Source organism: Protomyctophum bolini (assembly GCF_963924005.1).
Source record: "Protomyctophum bolini genome assembly, chromosome: 21".
Taxonomy (NCBI): Eukaryota; Metazoa; Chordata; class Actinopteri; order Myctophiformes; family Myctophidae; genus Protomyctophum; species Protomyctophum bolini.
This window is the reverse complement of record NC_137882.1, coordinates 5,980,255-6,001,964: the sequence shown is the minus strand read 5'-3', so window position 1 is coordinate 6,001,964 and position 21,710 is coordinate 5,980,255. Positions and strand designations below refer to the sequence as shown.

The following is a 21,710-nucleotide window of genomic DNA, read 5'->3' as shown; positions in this document are numbered from 1 at the left end:
TAAAAAGGAAATGGCAGACCTACAAGTTCATAGCGCGGCACTCAGTGCCACGCTATGAGCTTGTAGATCTGCTATTTTTCAATAGCTAAATTATCACAATGTTTAAAACACCAAAAGGGCAAAGTGCTGGCGGCGTGTTTCCTCCTCCACGTCATCAGTGCCCATACCCGAGGCGGGGTTGGCGAAAGGGCCTTTCTGTGTGGAGTTTTCATGTTCTCCCCGTGTCCCCTAGGGTAGGTACCCTCACAAAAACATGCAGTAATCCTGGTCTCTAAACTGCCTCCCCCTGGCCAGCCGGGGCGCCTGATGGAGGGGAAAGGAACTGGTTGGAATAACGTGTTCCTTCCACGCGCTACGTCCAACAAGGGAAACTCCCCCCTGTCAGGTGTAAAGGAGCAACTTGGACACTCAAGCATGAAGGAAGCATGAGTTAAGTCCGTTGCTCTCCCCAGGTTGGCGGAGGGTGTGTAGAGCCCAAAAAAACACCAAAAGGGGTTCCCGCCCAGAATGGATTAATTGGGACACAAACTCAGGTCTTCCCCTTTGACCTTTTTACCTCTGAGATAACCAGACCTCACTTACATTGTCACCTCCAATAAGTTGTTGGATTTCAGTTTAATTTCAAACCAAAAACAGCATTACAAAGCATCTGAACTTCATAATTGCATGCTTCTCCTATAATGACTAACATTCAAATCGTTTCAAGAAAAACGATTACGTACGAAAAAATATAAAAAAGTTGAAATATGGATAATACAAGGTTTTGCTTTGACAGCGACGAAATACTGAATGTTCTCCATGTTGGGCGTTATGAATACCGTAACTGTTGGGCAGAAACCTTATCTCTATATTTCATTTGTATATTAATGCTATATTTTATAGTAACCCTAATTGTTACATGACATGAGTTATAGTGAAAATTACTGATCTACAAGCTCATAGTTTGATATAACTTTCTGAAAGTGATTAAACATCAGCTTGTGCTGTTATATCTGTTTTTTTTCTTTTTCCCTATGGTAAATTAGAGTGATTGGGGCATTAGTGTCTGTCTCTTTTCCCCTATGAGGGGTACACTCTCCCACTGGGGGTGTCTGACGAGATATATGCAGTTTAACAAAGTGCTCTCTCTCTCTCTCTCTCGCGCTCTCTCTCGCTCTCTCTCTAGTCTATCCATCATATTAATTTCTGTCAACTCTGACATTTGAAAGCCTCCTCTACCATCTTAAACACTGAGATAATCCTCCCAACGTGTATTTAGATGGGGAGGTGGCTTGCTACTTTGAGCCCTCGACTACTGACGTGATAATATAGTCTCATTAAGCTGTGCAAACACCTGTCCAATTAGTCTTGATTGTTGATGCACTTCGAGGCTAGCAGATGGATTCTGACGCATTGGCACACAGATTTAGCAAAGCACTTAGTAAAAATACTTCTCTATAATTCCTGTTTTAGCATGGAGGGACTGGAAGCTGTGCTTCTCAACATAGGACAAAAGTCTGTGCTCAATTATCTGTTCTAAAATGTATGGGGTTTCTAAGGTTTCAGAAACATGAAAAAGAAAGTTCTGTAGTCTATTCCAAATTTTCATTGAATGCTGACATTGCTACACTATGGGCGATATTGAGGGTGCAGAAACCGAGCGCTCGAGTGCTGTTCATGCAGCCTGGAGAGGGAAAAGCTGGAGTTTCAATTCAAATACATTGTTTTCAACGAGGGCGGCGCAAATAAGATCAATTTCAGGCATGTGTCCAACATGCCAACTGTTTTAAAGTATTGTACAGTAACGACTAAAGTCTCCCCCGTGTCCCCTAGGGTAGGTACCCTCACAAAAACATGCAGTAATCCTGGTCTCTAAAACTACCTCCCCCTGGCCAGCCTGATGGAGGGGAAAGGAACTGGTCGGAATAACGTGTTCCTTCCACGCACTACGTCCGTCCAGGGAAATTCCCCCCAGTCAGGTGAAAAGAAGCAGCTTGGACTCCTCATGCATAGAAGGAGGCATGAGGTCAGTCCGCTGCCCCCCCCCCAGGTTGGCAGAGGAAGTGTAGCGCCCAGGATTACATTAGATAATTGGCACAGGGTGAAAAAACTGGGTTGCAAAATTGTGGGATAAAGTAAAAAAAAATGAAAGTCTCTGTAATGTTTATGTACGATTACTACAAAACAATCTAAAATAAATGGATTTAAGATCATTAAAGCTGGGCTGTTGCCTGGGTAGACAATGCATTTCGGCCTACTTCCGGTCCAGGACTTATTTGTTGTCCCCGTTCTCAATAGAAGTCTATGTAGGAGAGCCGCCATTGGACTGGCCCCATGAAGTGAACGGCATTTTCGTAACTCATGGGGGTGGATCTATTGGTCCACCGACCCCCCCCCCTCCAACCCTCCCCTCTCCGATAGAAATCCAGCTGAGAACATGGACGGCACCATTATTTGGAGCGACGCCCCTCTGCTCTCCCACTCCTAGACCAGGAAATGTAGCTGGTTTGCCCAGGCTTTACTTGTTGCTGTGAAAACTAAACGCATGCAGTCTCTGTGGCTACAACAGCAGTGACAACACACCGCAATGTGTGTGGAGAGGTATTGTGATGTCTAAATTGGGGAGAAAATGGGATAAAAAGTACTATATTATCTATGGCCCAAATGGGCCTGGCGGGTCGATTTGGATAAATTTTTACACTAGAGTTAAATCAACATTATATTAACAATTTATAGCAGAAACCTTGTAGCAGAAACTGATGCTCCATGTCAATCTATGTGGGGTTGAGCACTCAAGTGATTCATCCTAGGGCAGGATAAGCTCTCTTTTGTCTGACTCTGTGCATCGGAATAAGCCATAATTTGCTGCTATTAGCATTTAAGTAAATGCAATAATTCAAACCAGATGGTTCCGTGATTTACAGATAACTGCTGTTGCTAGGTGGTCTGGCCCTGGTGCTTTTAAAAACCATACAAGATTTTGTTAATGTAATGAGTCCTTAATTGAACAATGCAAGCACCAATGGCCACCAGCTGCACGCCACGCACGCATGCACGCACGCACACGCGCGCTCACACAAACACAGCGTATGTCATTTTAGGCTATACTTTTTCTTTTTTTTTTAACATGAATACTCCTTAATTGAACAGCCACCAGTGTATATAATTTCCATCTCTCTCCCGGCTTCATATAACGGGCATCTCTCTACTTGACCAAGGTCTTGATCTCAATTAAACTTCACCAGACGCTGTATAGCTAATATCCTTTGCCAATCTAGTTTTTTTCTTCTTTTTTTTTCATTAGACTTGTCCCTATATCTGCTAGATTGCTGTGCTTCCATCCATCCATCCATCCTCCCACCCCCCACCCCAGCCGACAATTTTTTTTAACTCTTTTCCCTCAAAAGCCCTTTACCACGACTAAAGGCAGGCGACTCTGCCTTTATGCACTATAGGCGGGGTCGGGCGGTGCTTTAGGAATACATGACTCTGTAGGCCAGCCACATAATGAAGCAGTGTTCCAAGAGACATAAGAACATGAGTCTAATGAACCTCTCTCTCTCTCTCTCTCTCTCTCTGTGCATGCATAGTTATCACTCTCTCACTCTTCATGTGTCTAATTTTGCATACGCACAGTCTTATGTCTTCCTCTTAGCACAAACTCTTTTTCCCTTCCTGAGAGAGAGAGAGAGAGAGAGAGAGAGAGAGATGAATGGAGACATGAAGGGACATGTCATGCCATTTGCAGAGCACTGGGGATGACGGGAACCCTCAGGACATGCCTGCTCGTTTCCAGTGAGGACCTTAATGGTGGTGGCACCGGGCTGTCAGGGCTCTCTAGTTAATTAGAAGACATTGTCATTCCAGCTTTAGGAAGGGCAGTTGGAAAGCACAGTCAATTACCTCCCAGGTTATAAATGCCAGACTGGCAATGTCGACGTCACAGCGTGGTGTGATGCATGATGCATGACCATAGTGGTCTGCTGCATTCACACACTCACTCCATACAGTATGGTTATACTGCAGGACAGTGTCCAGTGCCCATAGTGTACTGGTTGCGTTGGTGTTATTCTGACCACAATAGTCTGCTGCAACCTTTTCTGGATCAGTGTCCACGTGCCACTGCTATTGCGCCTTCGGATCTCGACCACAGACACGGGACCAACTTGAGTCGACTTAAGACGGTTTCCAGCCACTAGATGGCACTGACGGCGGCAAGTGACTTAAACGTAACCAGCCACTATGCCTAATCAATACTCTAATCCTACCTCAAATGATCTTTTACTAATCGTTACCTTACTGTACTGTAGCTCTAAAACGCTTTCTGAGCTTCTTTCATGAAGGTGAATCATAACAATTGCCTGGTTTTACTATCTTTGAGAGCTCACGGACGCACACACGCTAACCGTTGTATCGTAGACCCCCTGGTGTGGAAACTAGAATAGAATAAAAATACATTTTACGTGTGTGTGAGTGTGCGTGCGTGTGCGCCATGATTCTTGCAGATGTAACTTTAATGCACCTATAATATTTGCGTCCTTGTATGCATATCCTTTGTGTGGACATAAATAAATGGTTTGTGTGTGTGTGTGTGTGTGCGTGTGTGCGTGCTCACATGGTGGTTGGGAGGAAAGGAGACAGCCCACTGCTCTATTGCCTTTGTCCAATGTCAAATGTAAAAGCAAGACCTATACTTCTCCCCGCTTCATCATTATTGCACTCTTCAATCTGTACATCTGTTAGCCAAACGCAATTACCAGGGGCCCGAGCCCTGCACACTCCAAATGGAAGGATAAGTGCTTATTGTGTGTACTTACTTTATTTGTTGCTTCTCTCCACTCTCTCGCTCTCCATCTCTCTCTCTTTCTCTCTTCCGTTCTATATTTACAAAAATGATTTGATATGCAAGGAACTGCAAAGTGCCTCTAATTCGGCACAGCCCCGCTCAATATGCGGACGGACACCTTGAGTGCTGTCTGCAAAATGTCAGGAGCGAAAGGGAGACATGGCGGAACTTGTAGCCACTTCACTCCCAGCCTGCCTCCCGATCGGAATGAATGGGGTTAGCGACGTTCCCTGTAATTTGTCAACGGTATGAGCAGAACACTCAATCCAGCTGAGCCCTACTTGAGCAACAGCATCTGAGGCGTATACACTGTGGCCACCATGACGCCACTGCTTCCAAAAACACTGGGTCGAGGACTGATTCTTGTGCGTCGCGACTCGCGAGTAAATATCCCCCTTTGTGTTCTATTTTCTTAATAATTTCACGAATAAAATGAATACAAAAATAAATAGCCGATCTACAAGCTCTCGTTTGGGTCCCAGGGAGACATAACGTTTCTCTTTTGGGCCACAGGCTAAACGGTTTGGGAACCAATGCGCGGCGGCAGTGGCTCAGGGGTAGAGTGGCCACTTTGAACCCGGGCTCCCCCAGAGTTGGTGTCGAAGTGTCCTTGAGCAAGACTCTCAACCCCTAATTGCTCCCGATGTGCAAGATGGTGCCTTGCATGGTTTCCTCTGTCCTCTGTGTATGAATGGGTGAATGTAATGCACAATCTATGTATACACTTCCCCCCCATTCGTAACGACAAAGTGGATAAGTTGACTTGCCTTATACAGGCATCTCCTATGTTTCTTTTACCTTAGTTTAGCTCCGTGCCCTGAGCATCCTAGAAGAAAGAAAAAGGGAATGAAAACCTATTCTAAAAACCTACCTGGACCTACTGTAGAAGAGAAGGAAGATGGAAAAGGCATGCATTCATGCCTCTCTGAACTCGTACCTTAGTTCACCTTTTGATGTCAACCTCACTTCTAAATAAATCCAACCTGCGGGCGAATAGTATTACTGCCTCCTGTGTCTTAGTTTTGGTGCCACACAATCTAATATAACATTGCTTAAGTTGGTCACGTGCCAAAAGCGGTGGACAGAAACTGGTGGACATTATGCTGTTGCCCCAACACGGTGGACATTGTTGCCCCAACAGGGGCAGAAACAAGGCCTTTTAACCAGGCTACTTACACACACTACAACTCGCTTACAATTCGCAAACCTGGCAACACTGCCCTGTGTTCATGCTGTTGTCAGAGGCCCGCCCCCGGCTCACACGTCACTACTCTCTCCGTCTCTCCGCTCGCAATCGGCAGCCATCTTGCTTTTTATTTATATGGGCGAGTGGCAATTTAATGCAAATAAATTAATTATAGGTCCAGCAAGCAAATCATGATGGTCTGTAGGTCACAATAACATTCCGATTTTAGGTGTTGTGTTTTGTATGACATTTTGGCCAGTAGTTTTATATCTATCTCAGCTTTTGCCTGATAGCACACATGCTAACAGTGCTGACCACAACGTTAGCAGCATTTGATGACGGGTTGCCATAGCAACGTACAGTGTGCGCAGACCTAACGTGAGCTTCTGGGACAGAAACTTGCGTTTTCATGACAGCAGCAGCTGCTGCAGCCTCTGATAGCTACTGTGCTAAAGATGCTAAAGCAACACAAAAAAACATCCACACGCAAACCAAAACAAACCAGGGACCAGGGTTGCCACATATCGTGGATTTGAGAGTGAAACAAGCAACCAGGTCTATAAAAATGTTAATAGGCCAGTTCAAAGTAGGTAAATCAGAAATGGTCCGGAAATTAGTCTTAAAATAATCAATTATAGTGTTGACTGTCAAACTTTGTTGTCTAATGTTGTTTCAGAGCAGTGGAACTCAAACATTTCCATGTCAAGGACTACCAATAGATAAACAAGTCCAAAGTAGCTTATAATGATCAGACTTGGCAACACTGTCTCTAGGTTGAACGTTCTACTTTACAAGCTCACACATATGAAATATGTTTTTTTGAATCTTCAAACTGAGACATATTTTATGATAATACTGTTAGCACAGTCATCATACTCCAAGAGCATACAAATGGAACCAAATGGACCCTGATTTTCCCAGAGAGCAAATGGTATCAAATGGGGGTCTGTGGCCTAATGCATTTCAAACTGGGGGTTCTTGGTATTATATTCTCTGCATATCTTATCAACTTGGGGTGAATATTTCACCACAATACTTTACTGAATATTTCACAAGAATATAACACAAGAGTCAAATGTACGGTCAAATGTAATCACAATATAGGCTACAGATGTAAATATTTATGACACAGTAAAATGTCGAAAATTAGTGCTATCCCCCCCCCCACACACACACACACACACACACACACACACACACACACACACACACACACACACACACACACGACAGGCAAGGCTGTTGTTTGCATCGTTAGCAGGCAGCAGCTACCTTGGCACTGCTCTCTGTGACTGTAGTTGTTTCACCATGTTTGCGTATTTATGAGAAATAAAAAACACTTTCTGTTATTATAATAATTTATAACCCATCCGTTACTACATGTGCAGGGCACACTACTGAGTTTAAAAACACAGCTGAAACATGAAGTGGAGTCTGTCACCTCCCGCAATTTCCTTCTTCCCATATTGTGCTGCAATGTAACTTTGGCCGGCGAAATTCTAGTATATATATATATAGTTTTTGCATGTCCACACATGTGCACATGTAAATAAATGTGACCAAAAATATGCTGTGATTACACATTTTAAATCGTTTATCTCTACATATACAGCAAAAGCAATAAATCCCGAGACTACAAATATCGACAAATAAAGAAGGTTGTAAGAAAGTATACTTTCTTACAACACATATATATATATATATATATATATATTACAACATACATATACAATGTTTGTGTTTTATTGATGCATCGAGAGCTTTTGATCGCATTAATCATGAGAAACCTTTTTTTATAGATTATCACAAAGAGCGGTCCCTAATTTCCTAGTCAGAATCCTGGTCTTCTGGGGGAGGTCAACCTCTGCTCCTTTTTGGTGTAAACAATGGTGTCTGCCAGGGCGGGATCTTATCTCCTTTTCTTTTCAACGTCTACTGTATTATGGATGAGTTATCTATGTTCTTAAATGCATGTGGTATAGGGTGTGCTAATTAATGACCTTATATGTATGCGGTCGATTTGGTCGTCTTTAGTCCATATAGTGCTGCTGAGTACATGCTCACAGTATAGTGCTGACTTTGACATTAAATATAATGCAAAAAGAGCAAGATAATGATTGTCCGAAGCAGGGAAGACAGACCTCTAACCTTTCCTGACTTTTATCTCTCTGGCTCTGTCCTTAGTGTCTGCAGTGAGATTAAATATCTGGGTCACATCATATCAAATGACCACTCTGATGACTAGGACATAATATAGACGGTAATATATAATATATTGTTGTGTTTGTTTTGTAGAAGCAGATGGTGGAGCTGTTGGCTGCTCACGGGACCAGTCTCAACACCAAGTCTGTCCTGGAGGACTCCTCTAGGTAAGTTTTTTTTTAAGATATTTTGTTAGGGGGGTCGAGTGGGCTGGAAACCAGGCTAGGGCTTTTGCCTTTATTGATATAGGCCGGGTACAGCAATGTTTAGACAGGAAAGGGGGATGGAGGTGGAAGACATGCGGCAAAGGCCAAAGGGCTCGGGACTCGAACCCGTGACACGCCGTCAGGCTGGATTACCGGCCTAGGTGCCTGGACCGCTCAGCCGCGGCCCAGGCCCTCTAGGTACGTTTTGACTGCCGTTTGACATGGCTGCTATATTGTAATGTAAGCTACTTTAATAGAGACTTCAGCTTCATTTTACGTTTACACCTTGCGCAGGCTGGGTGGGCAACTTAGACGATGGAGAGGGCCACTATAGTTCCACTCTCACTCCAGAGGGCCACATTGCATATTACTGTCGTAGCAAAAATAGCCGATCTACAAGCTCAGCTATTTTTGCTATTTTGAATAAATTGTTTTTATTGCTATATGTTTGAAATATTTTTATTATTTTTTTTTTCAAATGCCTTTAATTATAGTTATGTTAAACTTCCCTTGAGTTGGGGGTTGTATGCTAGTTGTGTCCATATTTTCGGATGCATTTGGACCTCACAGAGAGAAGTGGTCAGATGCCGTTCAAGTCAGTCAAGCGAAGACGGTGGTCTCATGGAGCATTTTCAAAACATTTGTCTCTCTGTTTGTCTACAGTAGAATACTTGTGAAGTGTGAAGTGCGTAGGTAGAATTAGAGTATACAAAAAAGGGTCAAGTGGAGCCTATAGGATTTACTGTAGACCTATCGTCAGGCCTATAATGGTGTGTAGTTCTCAAATACAACTATAAACTCATTTATTTTCATATATTTCATGGCAACATGCAGTTGAAATCCTTCTCCTGTGTCCTTTGTGCACAAACCTTCTCTAGTTGGTGATTACGGTAGTCTGTAGGATGGTCTGTTGGCAAAGCATGTACACACACCCACACACACCCACACACACACACACACACACACACACACACACACACACACACACATGTGCATGCGTGACTGCGTGTGTGTGTTCACGCTCGCACACACACACACACACACACACACACACACACCATCAAGATGATCTTGTCCTCATCCCACACACTCAACTATATTTACATCCTACCACATCTACATCTACCACAGACCTAAACCATATCATGTGCTGATTGCAGTTGTCATGTGGCTTGCTGCATGTAATCTATACTTCAGCCTAATTGAGCCAGACGTAACGGGAAAAGGCTAACACATCAGAGTAGAGTGAAGAAAATGGAATTTTATATTTATATCATGCATATTATATATATATATATATATATATATATATATATATATATATGATCTAAAAGACTTAAAAATAACATCACCAACTAATATTTATGGACATATTTAGGCCACATTAAGTGCACGCACGGCACTCTCATATGTAAATGCACATTAGCATATATTATTATGACTTGTCGGGGCTATGCAAATAAGCTTCCTTAATTAGGGATAAAAAAAAAAAGAAGTAATCTTTCCGCCTCACGACGAGAAGTTTTTCTCCGGGCGAGTGGAGCGCACGGCTGTCAACAGGGAATTAGCTAAACAAAAGCTCTGTGGAATAGCACAACTTTTTTCCTCTCCTCTGACTAATTCCCAATGTTTTTTCAGTTAAAGGCAGCAGTGATTAGTGGCTCACTCAGAGGTCTCTAGAGCTCCAGAGCTGTTTGAACAGCTCCATAAAAAATAAAAAAAAGCCCAGCAGCAACGTTTTAAATGTGATTGGACGTTTCTGGGTTATAGCGAGATGGCGCGTTGGATTAGTGGCGGTATTAATTATGTTCATAGACAATCAACGGCTAAAGACTATAAGGCAGCTACTTTGATGGTGAACTTGCTGAATGTGTGTATTTCCTAATGCTGGGATGTGTATTGAACCAGAAACATATCCCCCCCCCCCCCCCCCCACCCTTGCATTGTGGCTTGTATAGACTAGGGCATGCGATTGCATTAAGTGAATGGCAGATCGAGTGGCAGAGTGAGTGACAAAGTGAATTTAATGTTGTTTAAAGTCATTTAATGCAATCAGACATTTTCTTTTCTGTTTGGATGTATTGGTCAAGGCCAGAAAGTCGTTTTTTGCCACTCAGTATAGGCGTTCCCGCATAACTTCCGGGGTATGCTGATGATGTCACGCGCATATACCCTCTATTGTGCCTATCTTAACGCCGGGGCTCCACCGGGCGCGTCCGTGTCGCACCAGCGTCACCGTCACAGAATGTTCCCTTTTTTTTTTTTTTTTTTAACACTTTATTTTGATTTTTATTGTTGAATAAATGAAAAAACATATGTGTACATTTTGTTGTATCCGACATGTAAAAATCCCCCCCTCCCCCCCAATCAAGGTCAGAACAAGACAAATAAAACAAAGACAGACAGTACAAGACAGTAAAAGTAATTAGTAAACTAGTTTTGAAAGTACTAAATGAACAAAAAATAAAATTAAAATAAAATAATAATAATAAAATAAATAGTATTTTCCATCAGGGTATGGTATCTAGGTTACATACATTGTATCCATCTTTCAGTTTAGATAGTAAGTTGCTCTGTATCCAACTGTCTACTTACTGAGGGCCTCTAACCAGAGGTCGGCCAATGTCAGGTTGGTGTGAGGTATCAGATTGTACAGGGGAATATGGGTTTAAGTGAAAGTTATACTTTCTACAAACTCTATGAAAGGGGTCCAAGTCATAATGTATCTATCTTTAGAACCACTACGGTTGTACCTTAGTTTCTCTAGGGGAATCATGGAGAGAACCTCTTTGACCCACTGTTTGAATGAGGGAGGTGTCCCCGACTTCCATTGTCGAAGTATCAATCTACGAGCCAAAAGCGTTGTGAATGCCACAGCGTTTGCCTGAAGACCCGTGAGCCGTTCCTCGGTTGGCGACACCCCAAAAACAGCAATCACTGGGCAGGGATCCACCGTTCCACCACATACATAAGACACCGCCTCGAAAATTTTCTCCCAAAACCTGACTAAAGATTGGCATGACCAGAACATGTGACCCAGCGTGGCAGGCTTGTGCTGGCATCTCGGACAGCCAGAATGTTCCCTTTTTAATCAATGAAGGGTGGCTCCACTGCCCGCGGTGCGTCGCGTCTCCGTCACCATTCAAATTGCCCCGGTTTTCGTTTTTTTTTGACGCACGTGACGGAGACGCAACGCGCCCGGTGGAGCCCTGCCGTACAGTAAGTCAGTGCCACCATTTCCAAGCCATACAGCATGGCTGGTGCCACTACTGTCTTACATAATGGTCTCTTCTGTCAGTTCATTTTTTTTTTAGATCACAATTGACAAGGTTGTTGTCATTATGTTTTGTTATCTACAGTACATGCTCTCTCTCTCTCTCTCCGTTGGTTTTGTTGGACAATGACATCCGAACAGGACAGATAATGGAGTGGATACTGACAACATTATAGCATCCAGTATCCAATCAATTTAACCGTGCCCTTTCAACCCGGTGTCCCCTACGTTGGTCATGTCATTATAGACGTGGAACATTTCAGAAATAGTGAAAATATTACAAGCTAAATAACTATACTATAGCTCGTAGATTTGTTTTATGGCGATTGACGAAGTACCGTCTATATAGGACTTAAGTAGTAAATATGATTTGTACATTATAGGTCAACTGGGATTGCTGGTAGGTATAGCGTTGTTGTGTTTTTTTAGGGAAATTGAATTGAATGAGCATCAATACAAGGAACATTGAGTTCACAGATTGGCCCTCTGTCTGGCCTGAGCGTTTCCTGGTTCAATCACGTGTTTGTCATTATCTTTTTTTATTTTTATTGTTGTATTCCATTGGCAGTTATTTATCACTTGGGAATGAAGAGGCGATGTGTGTTTTGATTCCACAGCGTTATTACAAACACACAGGGGGGTTAATTTGGGGGGGGGGGGGGGGGGGAGGGGGGCTATAGTGTGTGTGTGTGTGTGTGTGTGCACGTGAACACACGCAAGCGTGCGCGAGCACACACACACACACACACACACACACACCGTTCCTCCTAGTAGGGGCCGATTGTTTTCAGATGATGGATGTCACACTTTCACCCGTCAACACAGGGCCCCTGCTGCTTTTAATTGCCCAATCAGAAAGCTCCGACATTTGTTATTGTGGTGCAGTTATGAACATGGCAAAAGAATGAGTGCATGACACACACACACACACACACACACACACACACACACACACACGAACTTTCTCTCTTATTTCTTATTCTCTCTCTCTCTCTCACACTGTAATCATTTTGACTTTGATTGTGAAGGGGAGCATGCAGCTAGTGTCTAAAAAGAAAACACTAGTTATCTTTTTAACTGTGTAGTTTTCATATTGTTGATGACAGTGCCTTGTTGTTGTCACAACACATTAGAACAGCACGACACCTGTAAGCGCGCGCGCTCTCTTTAGAACAATTCACTTTAATCTCGGAGAGGGGGAGAAAAAAAACTCATGTCTTGCAATGAAACGTAACCAGAAGGCAATTGTGCTGACACGGATGCGTGGCAAAGTGCCATTGCTTTGCAGGAAAATGAAAAGCAATGAAAGATACTGAGAGAAAAAAAAATATATAATCTGTTCCCTATTGTCCTCGCGTGTGTGTGTGTGTGTGTGTGTGTGTGTGTGTGTGTGTGTGTGTGAAAATGCTTTATACTGGCCCACGGGCCAGGCACCTAGGCCAATAATCCAGCCTGACGGCGTGTCGCGGGTTCGAGTCCCGAGCCCGTCGGCCTTCCCCAATCTCTCTCCCCCTTTCCTGACCAAATAAATATATGACCGGAAAATGCCAAAAAGAATCTTTAAAAAAACGAAATAAATCTTTATACTGTAGCAGTGGTTCTGGATCAAGACCCAACTTGAAAAGCTCAAATGCGTTTTTTAGCCATGATTTCCAGAGCATGTTCATTCGAACGATCAAACAATCGATTGTGTTTCTGGCTTGGATCAATGTATAAGCCAACGTATAATTGAAGTTCCTATACTTACCACAATGAAAACACATTTCTAACTTTAAAGGAAAAAAATGTCTCTATTGTTTCATAATGATTCTATATGAATGTTATTCAATTTAATATCTTGTTGTTTTGCTAATTATTTGGGGGCCCACTTGCAATTCCCTCCACTGGATCCCCAGTGCACGTGCACGCACGCACGCACGTGCACTGCTAGCTAGCTGTCTGCACTCTCTCGTGTCGGTGAGATCATTGCCAACGGGCTTCTCCATGTGAAGTCAATAAACTCCATCAAATCCACTCGTAAACTTTCAAAACAATGAACTTGAATCAAAGTGACACATATGGTGTTAATGCAGTGGAGCTGTTTGGCCTGTGTATGAACATACACCGGGGGGGGGAGGAAGTCCATCAATGGCACAGCACACCAGCAATCAATGCTGTTCTCCGCAGGAGCAGCAGGGGGCAGTAAAATACCATAGAAAATCATTGCTTTATGTTTCTCACCCCTCCCTCTCTCTCTCTCTCTCCATCTGTCTCCCTCCCTCCCTCCCCCCCTGTTTCTATCTATCTATCTATCCTTCGCTTCTCATTTCACCTTTTTTTCCCTCTATATCCAGGTTCCTCATTTCATCCCTTCTAAATGCCTTTCTCTCTGACTCCTCTTATTCCATTCTTTTCCCTCTATCTGTCTCCTTTTTCACTCACTCACACAAACACACGTGCGTGCGCGTGTGCACACAGGAGCCAACATTGAGTGCGCGTCACTAATCATTAGTCTGATACACGCCACTCAATTATGAGCTACAATGCGTATAATTAGAAAAGTATAAAATGCATTTCAGTTCTCATTAATGGATCTCATTGATCGTAGTCGGTGTCTTTTGTTGGATGTTGTGAAGAAGTTAACTTTGAGTAATAAACACGGCACTTCTATCAGCAGCAGGAGGATGGGGTGGGGTGGGGGGTGTATATTATATTAAACACTTGAACCTCATATTCTGGGGGGAACATTAGCCAAAATGAGCAGATGTGCGCCTGCACGCTGTGGGCTCGTAGATCGGCTATTATTGGCCAAGAAAAGCGGTCCCAAAGTACAGAGTCAACTCAAGTCCCCCAAATTCATTGGGGATTGTATGACGGGACAGGAAATGGGGAGAGAGAGAGAGAGAGAGAGATGGGGAGTGAGTGACACGCAGCAAAAGTCGTCGGGGAACGGGATTCGAACCCGCAATGCGCTGTCGAGCAGCCTAAGTGCCCGGCCCGCTACGCCAGCAGGCCCAAGTCCAGTATTCTGAAGTCTAGAGGATTTTAGTGATTAAGGTGCGTTATAGTATTATGTGAACGAGCCGTTTGAACTCGTAACACGTGTGTCATTTCACTTTAATATCCGAGCAAGTAGCCTATACGTTTTTTTACTTTTACCAGCAACATGTGTACTTATTGTGGTCAGTGTGTGTGTGTGTGTGTATTAGTGGTGTGCGTGTGTGCGTTGTCTTTTCTAGTTTGTGTCAGAACAGCTCCTAAATCTGTCCAATAAGGGAATTTAGAAATGGGCACATTACCACAGAAAAGCATTCTATCATTGCAGAGAAAGAGGGGGGTCGGGGGGGGGGGTGTTGAAATCAGATGAAAGGGATAAATCGTGTGGACCAAAGAGAAAAAGCTAGTTTTAAGTAGGAAGTTTTAAAAAACGGTGGTTGTACAGAGAAGTATTGGAGGAGAAATGAGGTGAGACGGAACTATACATAATTGGTAGTGTGTCGGAGGAACCCTTAACGTCAATGTTTAAAAGTAAAATAAACCCCAGAAATATGTGTTGGAATAACAGATATGGACCTAAAGTAGAAACACTGGTGTGTGTGTGTGTGTGTGTGTGTGTGTGTGTGTGTGTGTGTGTGTGTGTGTGTGCGCCTGTGCATGTGCCTGTGTCTGCTATCCTCTACATTCTGTGTGTGTGTGCGTGTGCATGTGCACACGCACGTGTGTCTGGGTGAGTGGGAGCAGTGGTTCTGTGTCAGCAGCATTGCGTGGTGTGTGTGTGTGTGTGTGTGTGCCCGTGCCCTCAGTGAGCCTGTGTCTAATTACAGTGTAGGGTTTCAGTGTTTGAGTCCGTCCATCTCTCTGTTTAAACCGGGCTGAGGCAGCCAGACCCCACTGAGCCAAAGGTAAACCATACAGCTAATTAGACACCAGCCTCCATCCCTAGCTGCAGTCCACAGTCAGTCGAGTGTTCATTCGACTCTGGGAGTGCACAAATGGAACCTTTTTTCGTAAATTCGGGTCCATTTGTTCACTCCGGGGAGTTTAATGAACACCGGGTACAAGCAGAGAACAAGGGGCAGCGTCTGGAAAAAGAAAATGTCTTAATTTTTTTTTAATTTTTAGTCAGATTTAGAGTCTTATTATGTCAACGTAATGATACTCGTCAGGAAAACATGTACTCCACATTTCAACATGTTAATCCACAACAGTGGGACACAACCTTGCCCTGATCATGAGTGACGCAGAGGCCCTATACTTTCACCATATCAAAATCTGCATTCATGCTTTGGACTGGAGAGGGCACTATTTACAGATAAGGGCAGGGTAAGCCACCCTTTGGTGTCTACAGATGTGTTCCCTTCGTTTGTGCGTGCATGTGCCTGACGAACCCCCTGGAGGGTATCGTGCACCGAGGGATGGACCAAGGCAGGCAGGAAGGAAGGAAGGTAGGGAAGGAACAAGGTTGGAGGGAGGGGAGAGAGGGGAAGAGAAACAGAGGTGTTGATACCACAAACGGTCCTTTTTGCTTTGGTTAGCATGTCGGAGCACATTATTCATTATTCGTGGAAGTTCGTGCTGTATGTCAAAGAAATAGACCCCCAATTGTTGCAGGAAACAGCCTCCCCGGTCGTATATGTTCTGTTTTGTTAGTGCACGCGCAACTAAAATGGTGTGTGCACTGTGCAAACGACACGGACATGCGGCATCAAAGCGTTAGTCAAAAGGTGTGTTGATGAGACCCCCTAGCGTTTTCATTTTTATCCCCCAACGTGGACTCAATTTGCATATTGTAAACAAATGTAAACGGGGGAGAGAAGGTCATTGGTCAACCTGGGGCAACCCAATCTGCATAATTGGCTCCGGTGGTTCAAATTATAGCCTGCTGTTGCTCGGCTGATGGAGCGATCCAGAGAGAGAGAGAGAGAGAGAGAGAGAGAGATAGAAAAGGGAGGGGTATAATTATGGTCATATGCAGCCAATGGAAACGGGGCATTTTATTTGTTCCCTTCCCCTCTCCTCCCTGTCTCATTCCGTCCAATAGGATCCCACTTTGACGGCCAACAGCAATCAGAAATTCATCTGACTACGCCACACCTATAAGCCCCGCCCCTCCCCCTCCCCACCTCTCGCACATGAGGCGAGAGCAAGTAGAAAGAAGGGGCGAGAGAGACATAGTAAGGCAGAGAGAGAGAGAGAGAGAGAAGGGGGGAGATATGAGATGACCAAAGAGAGAGAGAGAGGAGATGAGAGATGACCAAAGCCAGCATGCCATCCGGGCATTGCTTTGAGAGGGCAGGCAGGCTCAGACTGTATGGACAGGGCGAGGGAGCCAGAGAGACAGTATAGCTCAAATGAGCAATAGGAGAAAGAGGAAATAGTGGGAGGGGGGGGAATAAGATGCCACTGCGACAGACAGTGTGACAGATCTGTTCGACCTGCAACAAACGCCATTTTCTCCTTCCTGCTCCTTCCCACACACTGGTAGAGAGAAAAGCCACATTTGCAGATCATACCTTATATCATTGGAGTACTAGAAACCGTTGCACCACAGAATCACCCAGAGCACCCCGAAATGAGGTGTGTGTGTGTGTGTGTGTGTGTGTGTGTGTGTGTGTGTGTGTGTGTGTGTGTGTGTGTGTGTGTGTGTGTGTGTGTGTGTGTGTGTGTGTGTGTGTGTGTGTGTGTGTGTGTGTGTGTGTGTGTGTGTGTGTGTGTGTGTGTGTGTGTGTGTGTGTGTGTGTGTGTGTGTGTGTGTGTGTGTGTGTGTGTGTGTGTGTGTGTGTGTGTGTGTGCGCGCGGAGAGGTTGGATAAGGGCACAGTAAATAAATCACAGGGGGCTCATTGTGAGAAGGTCACTGGCTGGCCCCTACACACACACACACACACACACACACACACACACACGTGTGCTCTGACAGGCCCCTGCCCCTCATTTCGGGGTGCTCTGGGTGATTCTCCTAGCGTAATGGCTTCTACCCCATTTCCAGTCTCCCCCTGTCTAAAAAGAAATCACACACGCACGCACGCGCACACACACACACACACACACACACACACACACACACACACACACACACACACACACACACAGAATCCAACAGTGGCTCACACAGACACACACACACACACACACCTGGCCAGCCAGGGCACTAGGGAAAGGGAACGGACGGAAAGCGGTCGGGTAAATACATGCCTCTCTCCAGATATTTCGTGTTTTGTGCGTCAGCGTTTGCCGTAGGAAATCTAGTCTTTGGGGCTGTTATTTTTAACTCATTCTTTATACTAACCGTACATTATTCAGTTCCATTGTCCACAGCACTATCTGTGTGTTTTTATTTATTTATTTTCAGCTGCTCTCTCTCGTGTGTGTGTGTGTGTGTGTGTGGTTTTGGTTGAATTTCTATATGCAAGCACACTTGTATGTTGTTCTTCCTCTACTGAGGCTGCTTGCCACCGTGCTTTTGGCCTGTGCTGAGTTGTAGCTGTTGCTTGTTGTTTGAGAGCTTTCGGGGTTTGCCAGGATGGGGACACGTACGTACGGTAAATGCTAATGCGGGCACCGCGTTGCCAGGTAGAGAGAGAGAGAGAGGTAAATTGAGCAAAGGATTGTGCGGGATGTTGTAATGTAGAGGTTGTTTCGATTTAGATTTATTGCAAAGCTAGTGATGAAACTCAACACAACTTAGAGGTGTGGGCGGGGCGGGGGGGAAAAAATGGCCACCCTGCATGGTGGTCACTCTCCTGGTGTTATTGGGTTGATTTGCTTGTACACATTTTGCTTGTATACACTGAAGCCCCTGAGCTTGTTTAAAGTATACGTCTTGGCAGCCTTTTGACTTATTATCTATATGTTTATAACATAGAATATTTATTCGTGATGCTATTGATAACATTATTAGTATATTGTATATTGTGTTTTAAAAAGTATACCTGCCTGTGTCTGAGTCAGCTACAGTGAGTCCGTGTGCCATGATGTGACTGAGGCCGGGGCCTGTTTTGCATAAGGCCTTTGACGGGAGATGATAGCCTAGCATGTGTTTTAATGTCCACAGGTTATCCTGAGTCACAGTGTTGCATTATGTGACACTCTTCATGTACTATACTGTATTTATGCCACAGAAATCACAGACAATTCTTTTTTTGCGTATATGTGTGTATTAAGAATGAGAGAGGAAGAAAGAAATAGAAGGGAATGGTGTGTGAGTGAGTGTGTAGCGCATGTGTGTGCATGCGTGAGCTTGCGTGCGTGAGCCAGATAGATAGAGAGAGAGAGAGAGAGAGAGGGATGCACACGTCTGTCTGGATTTCTATCTGTCTGTGGAGGGTGTCGAGTGGGAGGTGCCATCAATCATTCCCAATAATTTACATTCAGCCATTCGTATCGCTTGGACACCACTGGTGGGGGGAGAGTCACGGCATTTGCATATACGGAAGGAGTGACTGTTGAAAATCTGTCAGAACAAAGTCAATTTATGGCTGCGAGGATGTGTATATATATATATTTGTGTGTGTGTGTGTGTGTGTGTTTGCTCAACGTGAGTCACCAAGGGTGTGTGTGTGTGTGTGTGTGTGTGTGTGTGTGATGCTTGTGATGCCTTCAAAACACTGCTTTTTTTCTCGCAGCTTAACGTATTTTGTTCATTACCGTTACTGTTTGCTGTTATAATTTAAGCGTAATATTTTTATTAAGTAAGAAGTTATTCTGATTAGTATAATCATTGATTTGCTATTGTGTGTATGTTCAGTATAACTGCCAGGTCTCCTCGTCAACAAACAGAAAATACATTTTCAGGTGGGATGAAGTCCATCCAAGCTAGAAAAAGAACCCATTTTGTTAAATTGTATACATTTCCAATTCCTTTTTTTTTTTTTTCCTACTCATTACATTGTGTCATTACTTCCAATGTCATGTGTTTTCCTGTAACCTGCATGCATGAAATTGGCATCCCAACCTGAAAATGTATTTCATGTTCACTAAAGAGCCGGAGAGACCAGGCAGAGCCCTGTTACTGAACAAATAAAACAACGTAGAATGATTCCATATCAGAATATAGAGCTATTTAGCACTGCTTTTAACCAAAAGAAAAAAAAAAGATCACTTCTATCCCCTTCAATTTCTGTAACACTTCCAGTAACACTGGTCATATTTCAAGTCAAAGGTGGGTTAGACCAAACATGAAGATATTTCACTGTACGACAAACATGATCTTTTGAAAACCAAACAAAAAATAAACAACGGTACAAACGGTACAGACCTATGGATATAAAATATGGGATGTTGGGGACAAACTATGTGCCACAATTTATCAAACACGTTCTCCCTATAGCTTTCCATTTGACTTTTATTATCCAAATCCTGTACACAATTCTCCCTGTTGCAAAGGAAGCAACAGCTGGTGCAGAATCTCGTAGTTAACTTCCGCCTGCATGTGTGTTCGTTCGGTTTTTATTTTATTTTTTTATGTGAACACATTTCCCCTTCCTTCACTCCTCGTGTAATAACTCAGCTGGCAGCTGGAGATCTGAGCTCACACACACGCTGCCACATCAGAGAGCCCAAGGTCTTCCTGTGTTACTGTGTGTGTGTGTGTGTGTGTGTGTGTGTGTGTCGTCTGGTGGTGACGTTTTGAAGGAAACTGACGATCTGCAAGCTCACGACACGTGGCGCTGTGACACGTTGTGAGCTTGTAGATCGGCTATTTCCAGTGTGCGGCAAACAAACTGAGCTACATGGCGATGCCTTACCTTTGAAAATGTCACCAAGAAAAACCTAGAATCCTCTCACCTCTCTCTCTCTCTCTCTCTCTCTCTCTGACCTTGCCCCAGTCTCAACCTCTCTCTCTCTCTCTCTCTCTCTCTCTCTCTCTCTCTCCCTCTGACCTTGTGTTGCTCATGTGTTGGGGAATGTGTGGAAATCGGGAACACCTAACTACGGGGCTTAAGTGTAATCATGCATTTAGCTGCAGAAATGTCCTGGCGTGCTGTTATTACCCTCCCCTTGGAAAAAGAGAAATAAGGCCTCCAACTAACATGAATTGCGGGGGATATTACCGTTGAGATCAATTTCCACGTCTCTTGACAGTGATATTCATTCCCTCAGACTTGAACAAATATTTATGTCTGGGGCAGAAAAAAAATCAAAAGCTCTAGATTGAGGAATAAAAAAAACAAAACTATAATGTATGAATTTAAACTGGCATTTTTTGTGCTGAATAATTCACATGGCTGTGCATTAACAATATTTTCAGTCCATTCAAGGATCCAAGGATATTTCTGTAGAATGACCGAACCTGGCAGTTTGAACAAACAAAAACAGAGGAAAAAATGGAAATGAGACGTAAACATCAACGTGTGTGAGTCAAACATGGGATGTTGGCAATAGCGTTTTAAGTTGAAGTTTGCATGTGCATGTGTTGAGAGAGAAACGTTTGCACTCTTATTTGAATCGCGTACTTACTATAACATCACACACTAACATACGTACCGTAACAAATGGTCGATCCATAGTGATCAAATTTACCAAAAGAAAAGGTGTAAAGGTAGTCACTATAGAGAACAGCCAGATCCAATTTACAAAATGTACAAACAAACCAGAGAACACAGTATAGTGGGAAGTGAATACAATATGCAGGTACTCGATGTACAATAATATGAATTCATATTTTCTTTTTAAACATGCCTCCCGACCGCCTGCAGAGAAATGCAGACCCTGGCCACTATACCGCCCCACAGGGCATATACACAAGACTGATTGGGAATTTTACTCCTGGACGTGGACGAAATGTAACCAAAATGGACCCATATATACACACCGTTGCTCTGACTGACTTTAAATTCACACTGTGGGTTACATTGCAGAGAGCATTAGCATGCAGTGTGACAGCTGTGGACGTCTCCGCCCAATAGGGGGCAGTGTGTAACCAAGTATGAGGGCCGGCCGCTGGCAGCTGCTCATTGGTGGAAGGAGCAACTGGGGCCGGCGAGGAAGAGGAGGAGGAGGGGGAGGAGGGGGGAGGAGGAAGAGTGGGAGGGAGGGA

General features: G+C 43.9%; 1 protein-coding gene across 1 annotated transcript in view; it reads right to left on the bottom strand.

The window, feature by feature from the left end:
* LOC308335979 (beta-1,4-galactosyltransferase 1-like) overlaps nt 1–21,710 on the bottom strand; it is a gene marked incomplete at both ends in the record, with an annotated part of 134,320 nt that overhangs the window by 16,441 nt on the left and 96,169 nt on the right. The gene's annotated exons all lie outside the window — the stretch shown is intronic.